This window comes from Oncorhynchus mykiss, chromosome 1, assembly GCF_013265735.2.
Source record: "Oncorhynchus mykiss isolate Arlee chromosome 1, USDA_OmykA_1.1, whole genome shotgun sequence".
Taxonomy (NCBI): Eukaryota; Metazoa; Chordata; class Actinopteri; order Salmoniformes; family Salmonidae; genus Oncorhynchus; species Oncorhynchus mykiss.
The window spans coordinates 24617704-24637535 of NC_048565.1; the positions used below are offsets into that span (position 1 = coordinate 24617704).

The 19832-nt window shown below is 42.1% G+C and overlaps 1 protein-coding gene across 3 annotated transcripts in view; it reads left to right on the forward strand.

Annotated features, from left to right (window-relative positions):
- Positions 1-7683: 7683 nt before the first annotated feature.
- Positions 7684-19832, forward strand: part of wwp2 (WW domain containing E3 ubiquitin protein ligase 2) — a 42122-nt gene continuing 29973 nt past the window's right edge. For all 3 annotated transcript variants that reach the window (XM_036973884.1, XM_036973901.1, XM_036973896.1), the window contains exon 1: positions 7684-7836. The gene's annotated coding sequence lies outside the window, so the exon portion shown is untranslated. The remainder of the gene's footprint in view (positions 7837-19832) is intronic.

Here is a 19832-nt window from a genome sequence, read left to right on the forward strand (position 1 = left end):
TAAATGAAATACAGTAGGGAAAGAGGTAGTTGTTTGGGCTAAATTATAGGTGGGCTATGTACAGGTGCAGTAATCTGTGAGCTGCTCTGACAGTTGGTGCTTAAATCTAGTGAGGGAGATAAGTGTTTCCAGTTTCAGAGATTTTTGTAGTTCGTTCCAGTCATTGGCAGCAGAGAACTGGAAGGAGAGGCGGCCAAAGAAAGAATTGGTTTTGGGGGTGACTAGAGAGATATACCTGCTGGAGCGTGTGCTACAGGTGGGAGATGCAATGGTGACCAGCGAGCTGAGATAAGGGGGGACTTTACCTAGCAGGGTCTTGTAGATGACATGGAGCCAGTGGGTTTGGCGACGAGTATGAAGCGAGGGCCAGCCAACGAGAGCGTACAGGTCGCAATGGTGGGTAGTATATGGGGCTTTGGTGACAAAACGGATTGCACTGTGATAGACTGCATCCAATTTGTTGAGTAGGGTATTGGAGGCTATTTTGTAAATGACATCGCCAAAGTCGAGGATTGGTAGGATGGTCAGTTTTACAAGGGTATGTTTGGCAGCATGAGTGAAGGATGCTTTGTTGCGAAATAGGAAGCCAATTCTAGATTTAACTTTGGATTGGAGATGTTTGATATGGGTCTGGAAGGAGAGTTTACAGTCTAACCAGACACCTAAGTATTTGTAGTTGTCCACGTATTCTAAGTCAGAGCCGTCCAGGGTAGTGATTTTGGACAGGCGGGCAGGTGCAGGTAGCGATCTGTTGAAGAGCATGCATTTAGTTTTACTTGTATTTAAGAGCAATTGGAGGCCACGGAAGGAGAGTTGTATGGCATTGAACTCCTACTACTCCTATTCTTCACTTGAAGAGGAAGAGTCATACCAATGGCAGTTCCGGCTCTGATCCTCCCATTGAACCACATCCAGACATTGACATGTTCTGGTACACATTCATATTAAAAGTATACCAAAAGTCTCCAGATCTTCCCATGATCCCAGTGTTATTGACCAAATAACATGTAGGCTTCATTTTGTCACAATAACATGTTGACTTCACAAACTATAGAGAGATATTCAACTGGATCATTATCCTTCTGGTGAGACATTCTCTCTGGATACTAAATGAGCTATGCAGGGAAAGAGAAGAGACCAATGGTGTATTTTGTTTGGGTTTTTCCCACTCAGATCCTGACCCATGCTCACCTGTTCATGGATAACTTTATACAGTGAGTACATGACACACACACACAATTTGCAATTCATGTGTTTTATTTTTTCTCTGACCTCTTCTGAACAGACATGGCTTCTTAATTGATTTGAAGAAGGTCTTGGAACACCTTATGGAGGACACTGACTGGCCATCTGTCTACCTCATACTGGGTGAGGCTTTGTCATCCCTGAACTATTGTCAGCTTTGATGTACAGTACCCTACCTCAAACAACTGCACAAGGAATATACTGTTAATGAATATGAGTAATAAACTCACTCATCCTTCATGCTTCTCTCACTCTTGCAGCTGCCAATATGTTTGCAATTGCTGCTCTGCTACTTGAGGTGTCTGGATAAGGTGAGACAAGTCTACCCCGGCTTTTCAAATAGGAGCGGCTCAGCTATGTGAACTGTCTCACAAAGGTTGATGTGTTGATTCTAGGGAACACTGTCCCCCAGTGCAGTGTGCTGTTTACACCTGGGGCACTTGGGATAGCTGACACTTTTTCCTGACATTCTATATGATTCTTCAAAATCAACAGTTAAATACCACAAATATGATCTGCACAGATATTGACCTGCACTTACCATTCTAGTTTATGGCTCAGTTGCTATAAATCACCTGGATTTCTGCATAGATTAGTCATAAAATGTATCTGATAATCTTAGTCACAACAATAGACAAGTCGTGTGCTTAAACTAATAACACACAAATTGTATTTTTCTTGTCTATATTGAATACATAATTTAAACATTCACAGTGTAGGTTGGAAAAATTATGTGAACCCCTAGGCTAATGACTTCTCCAAAATCTAATTGTCAGCTAACCTGGAGTCCGATCAATGAGAAAAGATTGGAGATGTTGGTTAGAGCTGCCCTGCCCTATTAAAAAAACTCACACATTGAGTTTGCTATTCACAAGAAGCATTGCTTGATGTGAACCACGCCTTGAACAAAAGAGATCTCTGAAGACATAAGAATTGTTGAGTTGCATAAAGTTGGGTTACAAAAGTATCTCTAAAAGCCTTGATGTTCATCAGTCCACGGTAAGACAAATTGTCTATAAATGGAGAAAGTTCAGCATTGTTGCTACTCTCCCTAGGAGTGGCCATCCTGCAAAGAGGACTGCAAGAGCACAGCGCAGAATGCTCAATGAGGTTAAGTATAATAGAGTGTCAGCTAAAGACTAATAGAAATCTCTGGAACATGCTGACATCTGTTGACGAGTCTACTATATGTAAAACACTAAAGAATGTTTTTCATGGGAGGACAACACGGAAGAACCCACTGCTGTCCAATTTTTTCTCTGACCTGGATGTTCCACAGCGCTACTGGCAAAATATTCTGTGGACAGATGAAACTACAGTTGAGTTGTTTGGAAGGAACACACTGTGTGGAGAAAAAGGCACAGCACAGCACACCAACATCAAAACCTTATCCCAACTGTAAAGTATGGTGGAGGGACCATCATGGTTTGCTTTGCTGCCTGAAGGCCTGGACAGCTTGCTATCGTCGACAGAAAAATGAATTCCCAAGTTTATCAAGACATTTTGCAGGAGAATGTTAGGCCATCTGTCCGCCAATTGAAGTTCAACAGAAGTTGGGTGATGCAACAGGACAACGACCCAAAACACAGAAATAAATCAACAGAATGGCTTCAACAGAAGAAAATAAGCCTTCTGGAGGGGCCCAGAGTCCTGACCTCAACCCGATTGAGATGCTGTGGCATGACTTCAAGAGTGCAGTTCACACCAGACATCCCAAGAATATTGCTGAACTGAAACAGTTTTGTAAAGAGTGTGGTAAACCGTTGCATTGAGCATGCAGAGATTGACACAGAGACAGGGAGGCTTTAGTCCACAAAAACAACTTTACTAACACAGAAAATAAACAATAAAGAAAATCACTTAGGTTTGGCTTGGGCCTTCTTCTCTGTGGCTTGGTGTCGGTCTCTCGCGGTGTGCCACCGTGCTCCTTTTATTTGGCCTCCACGGCTGGTTGGCACTTTCCTCTAATTACCTCCACTTAGAGCCGTCCGTGTCGGGGTGCCCAGCTCCCGTATTCCCAGCAGAGGGAGCCAACGTCGCCTCACGCACCTCCCCTCTTATTACCATCCCCCAGGGTAGACCTCCTGGGATACCACAAGAGGAATGGTCCAAAATTCATCCTGACCGCTGTGCAGGTCTGATCCTCAACTACAGAAAACGTTTGGTTGAATTTATTGCTGCCAAAGGAGGATCAACCAGTTATTAAATCCAAGGGTTCACATACTTTTCCCACCCTGCACTGTGAATTTTTACACGGTGTGTTCAATAAAGACATGAAAACGTATCAGCTTTTGTGTGTTATTAGTTTAAGCAGACTGTGTTTGTCTATTGTTATGACTTAGATGAAGATCAGATCAAATTTTATGACCAATATATGCAGAAATCCAGGTAATTCCAAAGGGTTCACATACTTTTTCTTGCCACTGTAGCTTTGTGCGAATTTGCACCTCAACTTGAGATGATGATTCACCCTGTCTGGTCAGACTGTTTGACTGTCTACCCATCAGGAGGAACATACTTATCTCTCTGGCCCTACACTGTTCTTGGGCTCAAGCTTTATTCTTACCAAGAAACCAACAGTTGGTGTCGTCAGGGGGTCGGTTTCATATCCAGGGATATCAGTTCGAACCAGTTTGTTTTTTACTTTCTAGTGTTAGTGGGTGCAGTAGTTACTGATGGTTGGTTTGATGCTGTTACCACTGATTGTGGGTAGTGGACAGGGAAGAGAATTATTATCTTGTTCAAATTAAATCGTATTGTATTGGTCACATAGACATGTTTAACAGATGTTTTTGTGGGTGTCGTGAAATGCTTGTGTTTCTAGCTCCAACAGTGCAGTAATATCAAACAAGTAATATCTAAAATGTTCACAACAATACACACAAATGTAAAGTAAAGGAAATGGAATTAAGAATATATAAATATTTGGAAGAGCATTGTCGGTGCAGCATAGATTAAAATACAGTAGAATTGAATACAGTATATACATATGAGATGAGTAATGTCCACTCCGAATACCTCTTCTCCACTGCCGGTGTTTTGGATCAGTCTCTAGAATCAGTTCAATTGCCCTGGGGGGTTTGAACAAAGGATCCAATTCGGGAAAGTTGTATTCCTGGTCGTAATGCTGGTAATGCTGATGAGTTACCGCCGTTCTGATATCCAAAAGTTATTTTCGTCTGTATGTAATAGCACAAAAACTTTTCTGGGCTAATAATGTAAGAAATAACGAAAAACTGCAAAGTTTCGATTCTTGTTGTGGTAAATATCTGCATTCTGCTCCCAAGTGGTGCAGCGGTCTAAGGCACTGCATCTCGGTGCTAGAGGCATCACTACAGACCCTGGTTTGATTCCAGGCAGTATCACAACCAGCCGTGATTGCAAGTCCCATAGGGTGGTGCACAATTGGCCCAGTGTCGTCCGGGTTTGGCTGGGGTAGGCCGTCATTGTAAATAAGAATTTGTTCTTAACTGACTTGCCTAGTTAAAATAATATATATACTTTTTTCCAGGGACTGACAAGTGTATATTACATGAAACAAACAAACACATAGAACACCTGAATATTCAAGGTGAGAACAATTCTTCTTTCTTGGCGTGCACAATTTCTGCCTGGTTAGTTGTAGACAAAGAACACATAGACAGTTAATGATATTGACTTTGCTCTGTCAGACCTTTACTTCTTCCTCCTGGAACCCACTCTATGCTACCAGTGAGACTTCCCCTTGACCCACAGGGTCCAAATCAACGTCTTTTGTGAGAGGCTGGTAAAAATGGTGAGATGAGGGCCACACTATTATCCACCCTCTTAATTTTTGCCTCTTCTTTCAGGTGGTCTTTACTCAAATGATGGTGGTAATCATGTAGCAGGTGATATGTTTATGTATTAAATGCATGTGTTTGTACTGTGATTGAATAACTGTGATCCTCAACACAGGGGCCCCACAAGTATGTGTGCTCAGCCCCCTCTTGAACTCCCTGTTCAACCATGACTGTGTGACCAAGCACACCTCCAACTCAATTATCAAGTTTGCAGACGACATAACGGTAGTAGGCCTGATTACCAACAATGACGAGACAGTCTACAGGGAGAAGGTGAGGGCCCTGGCAGAGTGGTGCCAGGAAAATAACATGTCAATCAACATCAATAAAACGAAGGAGCTGATCATGGACTTCAGGAAACAGCAGAGGGAGCACTCACCCAACCACATCGACATGGCCGCCGCAGTGAAGAAGGTGAAAGTCTTCAAGTTCCTCTGGGTACACATCACTGACAATCTGAAATGGTCCATCCACACAGATAGTGTAGTGAAGAAGGCGCAACAGCACCTCTTCAACATCAGGAGGCTGAAGAAATTCAGCTTGGCCCCTAAGACCCTCACAAACTTTTACAGATGCACCATGAAGAGCATCCTGTCAGGCTGTATCACTGCCTGATACGGCAACTGCACCACCCGCAACCTCAGGGCTCTCCAGAGGGTGGTGTCATCTGCCCAACGCATCACCAGGGGCACACTGCCTGCTCTCCAGGACATCAACAGCATCCGATATCACAGGAAGGACAAAAAGATCATCAAGGACATCAACCACCTGAGGCACGGCCTGTTCACCCGCTATCATCCAGAAGGTGAGGTCAGTACAGGTGCATCAAAGCTGGGACCAAGAGACTGAAAAACAGCTTCTATCTCAAGGCCATCAGACTGTTAAATAGTCATCACTAGCCGGCCTCCACCCAGTACCCTGCCCTGCACTTAGACACGGTCACTAGCCGGCTACCACCTGGTTACTCAAACCTGCAACTTGAGGCTGCTGCCCTATGTACATAGACATAGAATCACTGGTCACTTTAATAATGGAACACTGGTCAGTGGTCACTAATAATGTTTACATATTGTTTTACTAATTTCATATGTATACTGTATTCAAGTCAATGTCATCCTATTTAACTATTGCTGTATATACTATACTATCCTATGTATTCTACAGATATACTATATATTCTATCCACGTACTGTCCATAATGTCTTTAATGTCTATAAATTCCAGCATATATTTATATATATATATATATATATATATATATATATATATATATATATATTTATACTCCAGACTCCGACATTGCTTGTCCTAATATTTATATATTTCTTAATTCCATTATTTTACTTTTAGATCTGTGTGTATTATTGTGAATTGCTAGATATTACTCAACTGCTGGAGCTAGGAACACAAGCATTTCGCTACAACCGCAATAACATCTGTGTATGTGTATGCGACCAATATAATTTGATTTGATTTATGTATAAACATTTTGTTTGTTTTGTTGTGCCAGTATCTCATTGCTCTGCCCTTGCACAACTGTCGTCTAGGGATCTTCATCATGATGCTCTTTGAGGTGAGTTACACTGAACTACCATACAGTATGGGTCTATATGTGTTCATGCAGTGTGTGTTTGAACATGAATGTTAACACCTCCTTCTCTTTCCCTTCCCCAGCTCCTAGTAGGTGTTTACCCTGGACACTATTTCAGGGGTAACTATGGCAGTGGGCTGGTGTGGCTGTGCTTGCTACTGGGTCCTTCTCTGGCTGTGATTATCTATTTCCACGACCACTACACGAGTCACCATGGCCAACATCCTCCTGGACTGTCCGCTGCTGACTGTTTGTCATGATCACTCACTTATGCTGACTTTGGATAGGCTCCAGCACTTTTTGATATCTTTGAAAGACTACTGTCCAGTTTAGGATTCGTCCATTTGTTGGGAGTCATCACAGCCTTAATATCTATTTTTTTTATTTTTGTTGAAAGACCAACAAAATATACACCACAGCTATTCATAATTATTTTGAATTTGAATCTTTGGAGCCTGTGTCCTGTCATTATGTGACTCAATCACACATGAAAGATAGGGCTGCTTATTCACTGTTCACAAGTCACCCAACGTTTACTGTAGGTTTATGGATCATAGCCAACTTTTTTTACTACTACTACTGGTAACTAACTGCCCGGTGAAAACTATTGGGAAACCACACCATGTTGAGTTCAAGCACAAAATGAATTATACAGTATAGCTTCCAATTGAATTGTGCTGTTAATTCTTTACTGGCCAACCACACCATGTTGAATTCACACACAGTGTGAACGGAGTGAAATACAGTATATAGCTGAATTGTACTTGATACTTTGGCAAGCTTATAAAGCTATAAGAAATGTGATAGTTGTGATGTGCTTGCCCTCTTACCGAGATAAACTGTCAGAACATTCTAGGAAGATAATTTCTATTGTATTTATATATTGTTTTGATTTTATTTCAGATAGTTTGTGTATTTGTGATTATCTTTCCCGTACGTGTTCTCCTTTTTGTCACATATAGGTTTGCCGATAAAGGGGTGCAAATGTACTCTTAAATAAACATGCATTGTTATATTTGGTTTATTAAAGCGGTCAAAAATACTGTACCTGTATTTGCATGTTGTGAACCACAATTCATTGCGCTAGCCTTTTACTGTGAATCACGTGACCCCGTCATTGAGGTAGGCGGAAATGAAAGTTAACCAGTTAGCGGTACCAGAGGTCCACAGCTGAAAAAGGTATTTATGAGAAAATAAACGAAATACGTTGCCAGCAATGTCAAGTAAAACGGGGTTGTAGAAAACATTTCTTCAATAGTACACATTTTTCTAACTACGTTTACGAGAAAAGGTGGCTGTCATGTCCTTATGCCCACACAAAGCTGTAGGCTAGCTAGGAGCTATAACGTTAGCTCACCATCTTCCGTGTTTTGTTTTTGTGGGCAGGGTATTTAAATATGGAGGCAATGAGACACTTTGAGTTGTTGATGTGTACAGTTAATCGATGTATATTAAGCTAGTAGTTATCAGCAAATGCGATGTCTCACCCTGTGCATCTTACACGCAGTAAATGTTTAGGTTCCCTTTTGTTGGGATCACACCAAAGATGGTGGATAAATGAAGATAGTCACTCCGTTCGTTTACCTTTAAAAAAATGGTCAACTAAATTTTAATTGGTCACATACACGTGTTTAGCAGATGTTATTGCGGGCTAGCGAAATGTTTGTGTTTCTAGCTCCAACAGTGCAGTAATACCCAACAACAATACACACATCTAAAGTAATGGAATTAAGAATATATAAATATTTGGATGAGCAATGTTGGAGCGGCATAGACTAAAATACAGTAGAATACAGTATATACATATGAGATTAGTTATGCAAACATTATTAAAGTGGCCAGTGATTTCAAGTCTATGTATATAGGGCAGCAGCCTCTAAGGCGCTAGTGATGGCTATTTAACAGTCTGATGACCTTGAGATAGAAGCTGTTTTTCAGTCTCTCGGTCCCAGCTTTGATGCACCTGTACTGACCTCGCCTTCTGGATGATAGCTGGGTGAACAGGCAGTGGCTCGGGTGATTGTTATCCTTTGATCTTTTTGGCCTTTGTGTGACATTGGGTGCTGTAGATGTCCTGTAGGGCAGGTAGTTTGCCGCCACCGTCTGGAGCGCCCTGCGGTTGCGGGCGGTGCAGTTACCGTACCAGGCGGTGATACCCGACAGGATGCTCTTAATTGTGCATCTGTAAAAGTTTGTGAGGGTTTTAGGTGCCAAGCCAAATTTCTTCAGGCTTCTTCACCACACTGTCTGTGGGTGGACCATTTCAGTTTGTCAGTGATGTGTACGCGGAGGAGCAAGTGGGTCTGATCTGATGTCTAGTTAACGATTTGTTTTTGGGGTAACATTTATGCTGGATCGAAAAGGTGTATTGTAGGACGTGATAACACCCAGATATGACTGACTAAGCTATTCAAGCTACGACTGTCTCCTATGACTATCTCATAGTGAAGGGGTTCCCTAACATTTTCACTCATGCCTCACGTGTGTGCCTCGTAGATTTCTATGGGCACAAGCACTGTTCATGACACAAACTGTTCACACCCCTCTTGTTGGCAGAGAGAAAATGTTGCAGGTTTAAAGCTTGTTTCCTGCAATTCTGCACATTTTGTCATTGGGTGCAGAGCAAATGTTGCTGTTTCAAAGCTAATTTTATTGCAATTCAATAAATTTGCCATGTCTAATGTGTATTCATGTGATATTTGAGTGACTCGAACTTTACTACAAAATCTATGGGCTAATAAATCTAGTTAAAAAACATCTGACATGGGCTAATTGATCTGGGCATTTCTGACAAGTTATAAATATCTCTCTAAAGTATGCAATGACTGACATGATGGGGAAAACTGATGACACACTACCCAATTTCGAAATTGCACCTTGTGCGTTTTACTATTACAACTTTCAACAAAGTCAGACTGATAAGTGTTCAATTGGGTTGGGAGCTGGTGACTGAGACGGCCATGGCATATGTTTGACATAGTTTTCATGCTCATCAAACCATTCAGTGACCACTCGTGCCCTGTGGATGGAAACATTGTCATTCTATGGGGGTAAAGCCATGGTAGGAAACATGATTTTTTTTTTGTTATACATGACCCTAAGCATGATGGGATGTTAATTGCTTAATTAACTCTGGAGCCAAACCTGTGTGAAAGCACCCAGTTCAATGTAACATTGCTAGGTTTAGGCTACTACATGTAGAATGGCTCCGGAGAGGGTGGCTGACGTTTTACTTGTTCCTAACAAAATGTGTTATTTGGTTGTTTTTTTTGCATTGTTTGTAACTTATTTTAGAACTTATTTTGTACATAGTGTTGCTGCTACCATCTCTTATAACCGAAAATAACTTCTGGACATCAGAACAGCGATTACTCACCACAAACTGGTAGAAGCTTTTTCCTTTAAAGAGTCCAACGTGAAGGACATATTGCTTTCCCGGGAACAGGCCCAAATCCACGTTATTTGCGTGAAGAGAAGATGGAGAAAAAGGAGGCGGAGGTCAGGCTGCCTTCTGAGAATCCATAGACAAGCGAGTAAACCCCCACTGCCATCTGTTCTTTTGGCAAACATGCAATCATTGGAACATAAAATCAATGACTTACGAGCAAGATTAAACTACCAACAGGACATTAAAAACCGTAATATCTTAAGTTTCACCGAGTCGTGGCTGAACGACAACATGAACAACATACAGCTGGCGGGTTTTACACTGTATCGGCAGGACAGAACAGCAGCCTCTGCTAAGACAAGGGGTGGCAGTCTATGTATATTTGTAAACAACAGCTTGTGAAAGATATCTAAGGAAGTCTCAAGATTTTGCTCGCCTGAGGTAGAGTATCTCATGATAAGCTGTAGACCACACTAATCTACCTAGAGAGTTGTCATCTGTATTTTTCGTATCTGTCTACATACCACCACAGACCAATGCTGGCACTAAGACCGCACTCAATGTGCTGAATACGGCCATAAGCAAACAGGAAAACGCTCATCCAGAGGCGGTGCTCCTAGTGGCCGAGGACTTTAATGCAGGGAAACTTCAATCCGTTTTGCCACATTTCCACCAGCATGTTAAATGTACAACCAGAGGGGGAAAAAACTCTAGACCACCTTTACTCCACACACAAAGATGCGTATAAAGCTCTCCCTCCATTTGGCAAATACGACCATAATTTTATCCTCCTGATTCCTTGCTTACAAGCTCAAATGAAAGCAGGAAGCAACAGTGACTCGGTCAATGAAACAGTGATCAGATGAAGCAGATGCTAAATTACAGAACTGTTTTGCTAGCACAGGCTGGAATATGTTCCGCGATTCTTCCGATGACTTTGAGGTGTACACCACATCGGTCACTGGCTTCATCAATAAGTGCATCAATGACGTCGTCCCCACAGTGACTGTAAGTACATACCCCAACCAGAAGTCATGGATTACAGGCAACATCCGCACTGAGCTAAAGGGTAGAGCTGCCTCTTTCAAGGAGCGGGACTCTAACCCGGAAGCTTATTAGAAATTCCGCTATGCACCAGCTGTTCCGGACAATAGTGTGATCACGCACTCCGCAGCCGTTGTGAGTAAGACCTTTAAACAGGTCAACATTCACAAGGCCGCAGGGCCAAGGCCAGACGGATTACCAGGACGTGTACTGCGAGCATGCGCTGACCAACTGGCAAGTGTCTTCACTGACATTTTCAACCTCTCCCTGCCTGAGTCTGAAATACCAACATGTTTTAAGAAGACCACCATAGTGCCTGTGCCCAAGAACACTAAGATAACCTGCCTAAATGACTACCGACCCGTAGCACACCATGAAATGCTTTGAAGGGCTGGTCATGCCTCACATCAACACTATTATCACAGAAACCCTATACCCACTCCAATTTGCATACCACCCTAAGAGATCCACAGATGATGCAATCTCTATTGCACTCAACACTGCCCTTTCCCACCTGGACAAAAGGAACACCTATGTGAGAATGATATTCATTGACTACAGCTCAGCGTTCAACACCATAGTGCCCTCAAAGCTCATCACTAAGCTAAGGACCCTGGGACTAAACACCCCCCTCTGAAAATGGATCCTGGACTTCTTGACGGGCCGCCCCAGGTGGTAAGGGTAGGTAACAACACATCTGCCACGCTGCTCCTCAACACGGGGGCCCCTCAGGGGTACCTACTTAGTCCCCTCCTGTACTCCCTGTTCACTCATGACTCCATGGCCAGGCATGACTCCAACACCATCATTAAGTTTGACGATGACAGAACCGTGGTAGGCCTGATTACCGACGAGACGGTCAGAGACCTGGTCGTGTGGTGCCAAGACAACAACCTCTCCCTCAACGTGATCAAGACAAAGGAGGTGATTGTGGACTGCAGGAAAAGGAGGACCAAACACGCCCCCATTCTCATCAACGGGGCTGTAGTGGAGCAGGTTGATATCTTCAAGTTCCTTGGTGTCCAAATCACCAACAAACTATCATGGTCCAAACTAGGGTTGCACATTTTGGGGAAAATCAGAGCTGGAAACTTTCCATGGGAATTAACGGAAATAAATATATGCAAATTAATATTAATACCATTTAAATGTCTATGTTTTTTGCATTGTCTATATTTACCATATAATATGGAGAGACAGACATAAACCTTTTACCTTTTCGGGGGTGGAAGGTAGCCTAGTGGTTATAGCATTGAGCCAGTAATCGAAAGGTTGCTAGATTGAATCACCGAGCTGACAAGGTAAAAGTCCGTTCTGCCCCTGAACAAGGCACTTAACACACTGTTCCTAAGCCGTCATTTTAAATAAGAATTTGTTCTTAATTGACTTGCCTAGTTACAGTTGAAGTCTGAAGTTTATATACACTTAGGGTGGAGTCATTAAAACTTTTTTTTTTTCAACCACTCCACAAATTTATTTTTAACAAACTGTAGTTCTGGCAAATCGGTTAGGACATTGTGTATGTATTGTATTGACAATGTATTGTGCATGACACAATTAATTTATTCCAACAATTATTTACAGACAGATTATTTCACATATAATTCACTGTATCACAATTCCAGTGGGTCAGAAGTTTGCATACACTAAGTTGACTGTGCCTTTAAACAGCTTTGAAAATTCCAGGAAATGTCATGGCTCTAGAAGCTTTTGATAGGCTAATTGACCTAATTTGAGTCAATTGGAGGTGTACCCGTGGATGTATTTCAAGGCCTACCTTCAAACTCAGCGCCTCTTTGCTTGACATCATGGGAAAATCAAAAGAAATCAGCTAAGACCTCCACAAGTCTGGTTCATCCTTGGTAGCAATTTCCAAATGCCTGAAGGTACCACATTCATCTGTACAATAGTACGCAAGTATAAATGCCATGGGACAATGCAGCCGTCATACCGACCAGGAAGGAGACGCTTTCTGTCTCCTAGAGACGAATGTACTTTGGTGCGAAAAGTGCAAATCAATCCCAGAACAACAGCAAAGGACCCTGTGAAGATACTTGAGGAAACCTGTACAGAAGTATCTGTATCCACAGTAAAACTAGTTCAGTATCGACATAACGTGAAAGGCCGCTCAGCAAGGAAGAAGCCACTGCTCCAAGACTGCCATACAAAAGCCATACTGTGGTTTGCAACTGGGGGACGAAATTTGTACTATTTGGAGAAATGTCCTCTGGTCTGATGAAACAAAAATAGAACTGTTTGGTCATAATGACCATCATTATGTTTGGAGGAAAAAGGGGGAGGCTTGCAAGCCGAAGAACACCTCCCATCCGTGAAGCACGGGGGTGGCAGCATCATGTTGTGGGGTGCTTTGCTGTAGGAGGGACTGGTGCACTTCACAAAATAGATGGCGTCATGAGGATGGAAAATTATGTGGATATATTGAAGCAACATCTCAAGACATCAGTCAGGAAGTTAACCTCGTTGGGCTAGAGGGCAGCATTTTCACGTCTGGATGAAAAGCGTGCCCAGAGTAAACTACCTGCTACTCAGGCCCAGAAGCTAGGATATGCATATTATTAGTAGATTTGGATAGAAAACACTCTGACGTTTCTAAAACTGTTTGAATGATGTCTGTGAGTATAACATAACTCATATGGCAGGCGAAAACCTGAGAAAATCCAACCATGAAGTAGGAAATCTGAGATTTGTAGTTTTTTCAAGTGATTGCCTTTCCAATATCCAGTGTAAATGGGGTCAGATTGCACTTCCTGCCACTAGATGGCTGCCACTAGATGTCAACAGTCTTTAGAAAGTTGTTTCAGGCTTCTATTGTGAAAGGGGAGAGAATAAGACCACTCAAAGCAGGTGGCTCAGCTGAAAGCCATGAGTTGTTTATGGCGCGTGGCCGTGAGCGCCGTTCCCTTTCGTTTCTAATGACAACGGAATTGTCCGGTTGGAATATTATTGACGATTTATGATAAAAACATCCTATAGATTGATTATATATATCGTTTGACATGTTTCTACGAACTTTAATTAATTTTTTTAACTTTTCGTCTGGACTTAGTGCACGCGTTTTGTGCATTTGGATTAGTGAACTAAATGTGTGAACAAAAAGGAGGTATTTGGACATAAAGATGAACTTTATCGAACAAAACAAACATTTATTGTGGAACTGGGATTCCTGGGAGTGCATTCCGATGAAGATCATCAAAGGTAAGTGAATATTTATAAAGCTATTTCTGACTTTTGTTGACTCCACAACATGGGCGGTATCTGTATGGCTTGTTTTGGTGGCTGAGTGTTGTACTCAGATTATTGCATGGTGTGCTTTCACCGTAAAACTTTTTTTGAAATCTGACAGCGGTTGCATTAAGGAGAAAGTTATCTTTAAGCCATTTTGCCACAACTTTGGAAGTATGCTTGGGGTCATTGTCCATTTGGAAGACCCATTTGCGACCAAGCTTTAAGGACAACAAAGGCAAGGTATTGGAGTGGCCGTCACAAAGCCCTGACCTCAATCCCATAGAAAATTTGTGGGCAGAATTGAAAAAGCATGTGCGAGCAAGGAGGCCCACAAACCTGACTCAGTTACACCAGCTCTGTCAGGCGGAATGGGCCAAAATTCACCCAACTTATTGTGGGAAGCTTGTGGAAGACTACCCAAAACGTTTGACCCAAGTTGAACAATTTTAAAGGCAATGCTACGAAATACTAATGAGTATATGTAAACTTCTGACCCACTGGGAATGTTATGAAAGAAATAAAAACTGAAATAAATCATTCTATCTACTATTATTCTGACATTTCACATTCTTCAAATAAAGTGGTGATTCTAACTGACCTAAGACAGGGAATTTCCACTAGGATTTAAATGTCAGGAATTGTGAAAAACTGAGTTTAAATGTAGTTGGCTAAGGTGTATGTAAACTTCTGACTTCAACTGTAAATAAAGGTTACATTTAAAAAAAAGTAGACATAGTTGCAAATGTTTAAATCCTTCCAATATAAATTTTAAAAACTATTTACTAAAAACTTTAAAACTTTAATTAAATGAGTTGACTCTTAATATGGGATGATTTCACTGAACAACAAAATAAAGGGAATATTGAATGATCCCCAATGATCCATCGCATCTCCCAGAATCTGTAAAGTTATAGTCTAGAAGCTAAAGCTATGGTTGTCTTCCTCTCAGGCTTCCATGTCTTCTTCCTGGACCTCCAAAATGTCCACTTTTTGAACATCAGACTCAGAGGCCTCATCTTCTCTGTCACTTTCCAACCTTGTTGAGGATGACTTGTTGTCAGGCTCAAGAAGCCTCGAATTTGCCCGGATGGCCACCAAATTTTCATCCCTTGTACTGGTCAGCCTGTTGCATGCTTTGGTGTGTGTGTTCCCAAATAAGGACAAGTTGCACTCTGAGGCGGCTGATGTTGGTGGGATTTGGAGGATGATGAAGGCAACAGGGGAAAGAGCCACAGATCCACAAAGTCCCTTCCACCAGGTGGCTGATGAGATATGTTGGCATGACTGCCATATTGCATCTCCATCCCAAAGCCCTTACTTGGAAGTGTACTTCGCCAGACTGCCAAGAACCTTGCCGTCATCCAGGCCAAGGTGGCGAGACACAGTAGTGATGACACCACAGGCCTTGTTGTTACAACTTTCCACATTTGCACGTAGGCCTAGTGTCCAACATGTACGCTGCGGCGTGTATGGGCTTCAGGCAGTCTTCACACTTTTTCATGTATTTCAGAACTGCAGTTTCCTCTGCTTGGAGCAATAGTGATGTGGGCAGGGCAGTACAGATTTCTTCTCTTACATCTACAAGCAGAGTCTGAACATCAGACAGGATGGCATTGTCTCCCGCAATCCGTGCAATGGCTACTGCTATAGGTTTCGGGCTGCTTACCACTCTCCCAAAATACATCATCCAGGAGGATCTTCTTGATGAGGCTGTCCATATTGGCAGACTGATATTGCCATTTCTTGGAGAGACTCCTTCCCTTCCAGGAGACTGTCAAACATGATGACCACACCATCCCAACGGGTGTTGCTGGGCAGCTTCTTCTCACTTTGCTTGGTGAAGTAGGTTGCTGCTATAACTTGATGACCCTTCACATACATAACCATTTCCTTGGCTCTCTTGTAGAGTGTATCTGTTGTTTTCAGTGCCATGATGTCCTTGAGGAGCAGATTCAATGCACAAGCAGCACAGACATTGGGTGTGATGTGAGGGTAGGACTCCTCCACTTTAGACCAAGCAGGCTTCATGTTTGCAGAATTGTCTGTCACCAGTGCAAATATCTTCTATGGTCTAAGGTCATTGATGACTGCCTTCAGCTCATCTGCAATGTAGAGACAGGTGTGTCTGTTGTCCTTTGTGTCTGTGCTCTTGTAGAATACTGGTTGAGGGGTGGCGATTATGTAGTTAATTATACCTTGCCCACGAACATTCAACCACCCATCAGAGATGATTGCAATACAGTCTGCTTTCTCTATGATTTGCTTGACCTTCACTTGAACTCTGTTGAACTCTGCATCCAACAAATTAGTAGATAAAGCATGTATGGTTGGAGGGGTGTATGCTGGGCGAAGAACATTCAGAAATCTCTTCCAATACACATTGCCTGTGAGCATCAGAGGTGAACCAGTTGCATACACAGCTTGAGCAAGACATTCATCAGTATTTCTCTATGTACCGCTATTGAGTAAAAAAAACTAAAATACAATTCCATGTGCAGTTAGATTAAACAACTCCTTTGTAAGATACATTTTTTAAAATTAAACATGTATGGAAATGGGTGAATTGACACTCCTCAGTTAGCAGGCTCAAGCAAGCTAAAACTCACATGGTTGCAAAACTAACTAGCAGAAATTTTTAACAAATTAGAAATGATTTAAACACTATGCTGTAGGCTACTATTTACTAGTTAACAAAAAAATTATGTATGTCATGTAAAATATATTCACCCCACCCAGTATTGTAATCAAAACTTACCAGAAAGCATGTAGTCCTTGGCTCAGACAGTGTAGTAGTGTGGGCTCAATAGCATCTCATTAGATCTTGAGAATCAGCTGTACATGTGATGGAAGAATGCACTGTGCATGCAGATTGTTGCAATTCCATTGAATTGGGTATAGTTTGACCAAAATATGCCGCAAGACATAGAATTGACTAATGTGTATCCCACAAAAAGGTTCACTGTTATAAGCTAACTTTTTTAAGAATTTAAGCAAAATTCCCCAAATTCCCGGGCTTAACTTCCCATGGAAAATTTCCGGAAAAATTCAGGAAATTAACCGGAAAGTTTCCGACCCTTTGCAACCCTAGTCTTAACACACCAAGACAGTCAGGAAGAGGGCACGACAAAACCTATTCCCCCTCAGGAGACTGAAAAGATTTGGCATGGGTCCTCAAAAGGTTCTACAGCTGCACCATCGAGAGCATGTTGCATCACTGCCTGGTATGGCAACTGCTCGGCCTCCGACCGCAAGGCACTACAGAGGGTAGTGCATGCGGCCCAGTACATCACTGGTGCCAAGCTTCCTGCCATTTAGGACCTCTATACCAGGCGGTGTCAGAGGAAGGCCCTAAAAATTGTCAGACTCCAGCCACCCTAGTCATAGACTGTTCTCTCTTCTTCCGCATGGCAAGCGGTCCTGGAGCGCACAGTCTAAGTCCAAGAGGCTTCTAAACAGGTTCTACCCCCAATCCACAGGACTCTTGAACATCTAATCAAATGGCTACTCCCCCTTTTTACACTGCTGCTACTCTCTGTTATTTGTCATGCATAGTCACTTTAATAACTCTACCTACATGTACATATTACAATTACCTCAACTAACCGGTGCCCCCGCACATTGCCACTGCCTGGTACCCCCAGTATATAGCCTCGCTATTGTTATTTTACTGCTGATCTTGAATTTTTTGTTTGTTTTTCTTAGTTCTATTTTTAAGTATGTTTTTACATATATTTTGTTTATCTGCGTTGTTGGTTAGGGCTTGTAAGTAAGCATTTCACTGTAAGGTCTTCACCTGTTGTATTAGGCACATGTTACAAATACAATTTGATTTGATACTCAAATTTTCCCTATACCCATCATGAGGTTGCTACATCCTAGCCTATGAATGACAGGTGACAACGTAGGTGCACACAGGTCTAAGGCACTGCGTCTCAGTGCTAGAGGCATAACTACAAACCCTGGTTCGATCCCGGGCTGTATCACAACCGGCTGTGATTGGGAGTCCCATAAGGCGGCACACAATTGTCCCAGCATCGTCCGGGTTAAGGGAGGGTTTGGCCGGGGTAGGCCATCATTGTAAAATAAGAATTTGTTCTTAATTAACTGACTTGCCTAGTTAAATAAATACATGCATTCAATACCACCTTGCACACTCTTGCCTGCATCTAGCTGATATAAGGTGTAATCATTAGTCCAACATTTTGCAAACGAGACAAATTCAGGTATTTTTTATCCCTGCTTTGTTCGCTTCCGTTTGAGAAATGTTTTTCAACAGAATCAGTGGAATGAATACACCCCTGATCACGCATAAACACAGTTCACTTTCATAGCAGCCACGTTGTATTCCTTCTCACCTCTATGCACTCTCCTCTACTCACCTATTCCTTTCGTTTGTGGACTTCAATGAACAACACATCAGCTGTATGTGACCTAGCGAAAAAACCTTTCCAAGCCAAACCATGTCATAACTGCTACACACAGCCTACGTCGTTGTCCCCATATTAGCTAAAGTAACGTTTTAGTCAATATAGCTAATAGAACTAATGCGTTAGTAAACTTGCTGCAATCATGCAGTAACATTACAGTGTATAGTCAGTAAGCAGTTACACCGGCGGGCACCGGTGGCAATACATTTGTTAAACCTAAAGCTTACCTATTACTTGGAAGAGTTCCAGTGTTGTGTTGGATAGTCATAGCCAGCTAGCTAACATAGCATCCCTCTGTTTGAGCCGGGTGTTTGAGTAACTAAACTGGCCAGCTGCATTTTGCTAGCTAAGTAAGGGAAACTGAAAGTGAAAGAAAATGACTCTATCTCTTGCTTCTCCTTAATTTTTGAATAAAGGAATTTGTTGAAAACTGTTCAACTATTGTCTTAATCTCTTGGAGTCAACTACTCACCACATTTTATGCACTGCACTCCTAGCTAGCTGTAGCTTATGCTTTCAGTGCAGGATTCATTCTCTGATCCTTTGATCGGGTGGACAACATGTCAGTTCATGCTGCAAGAGCTCTAATATGTTGGAGGACATCCTCCGGAAGTTGTCATAATTACTGTGTAAGTCAATTTAAGGCAGTAATAACCAAGAGCCTCCTAGGTTTTGTATTGAAGCCAATATACCAAGAGGAGGGCGGAAGCTTGTTGTCCTCCAGCTACACCATGGTGCTACCCTACAGAGTGTTGCTGAGGCTACTGTAGACCTTCATTACAGAACAATGTGTTTTAATCAATTATTTGGTGATGTGAATATATTTAGTCCATCTTTATCTAAAAAGGATAACTTTTTCAATGTTATCAATACAATTTTTATTTTTTGAAATTCACAGAAGGAGTGTCCTCCCCTTCCTCTGAGGAGCCTCCACTGTTATGTTGTGGTCCACTGTGTGGTCCACTGTGTATGTTGGAAAGGAGGTTACACAGGGGAAATAGATAGATAGCAATTTTTTTGTATTGCAGTGAGTGATTCACTTCGGAGTTTGCTGAGTCATGTCAGTTATG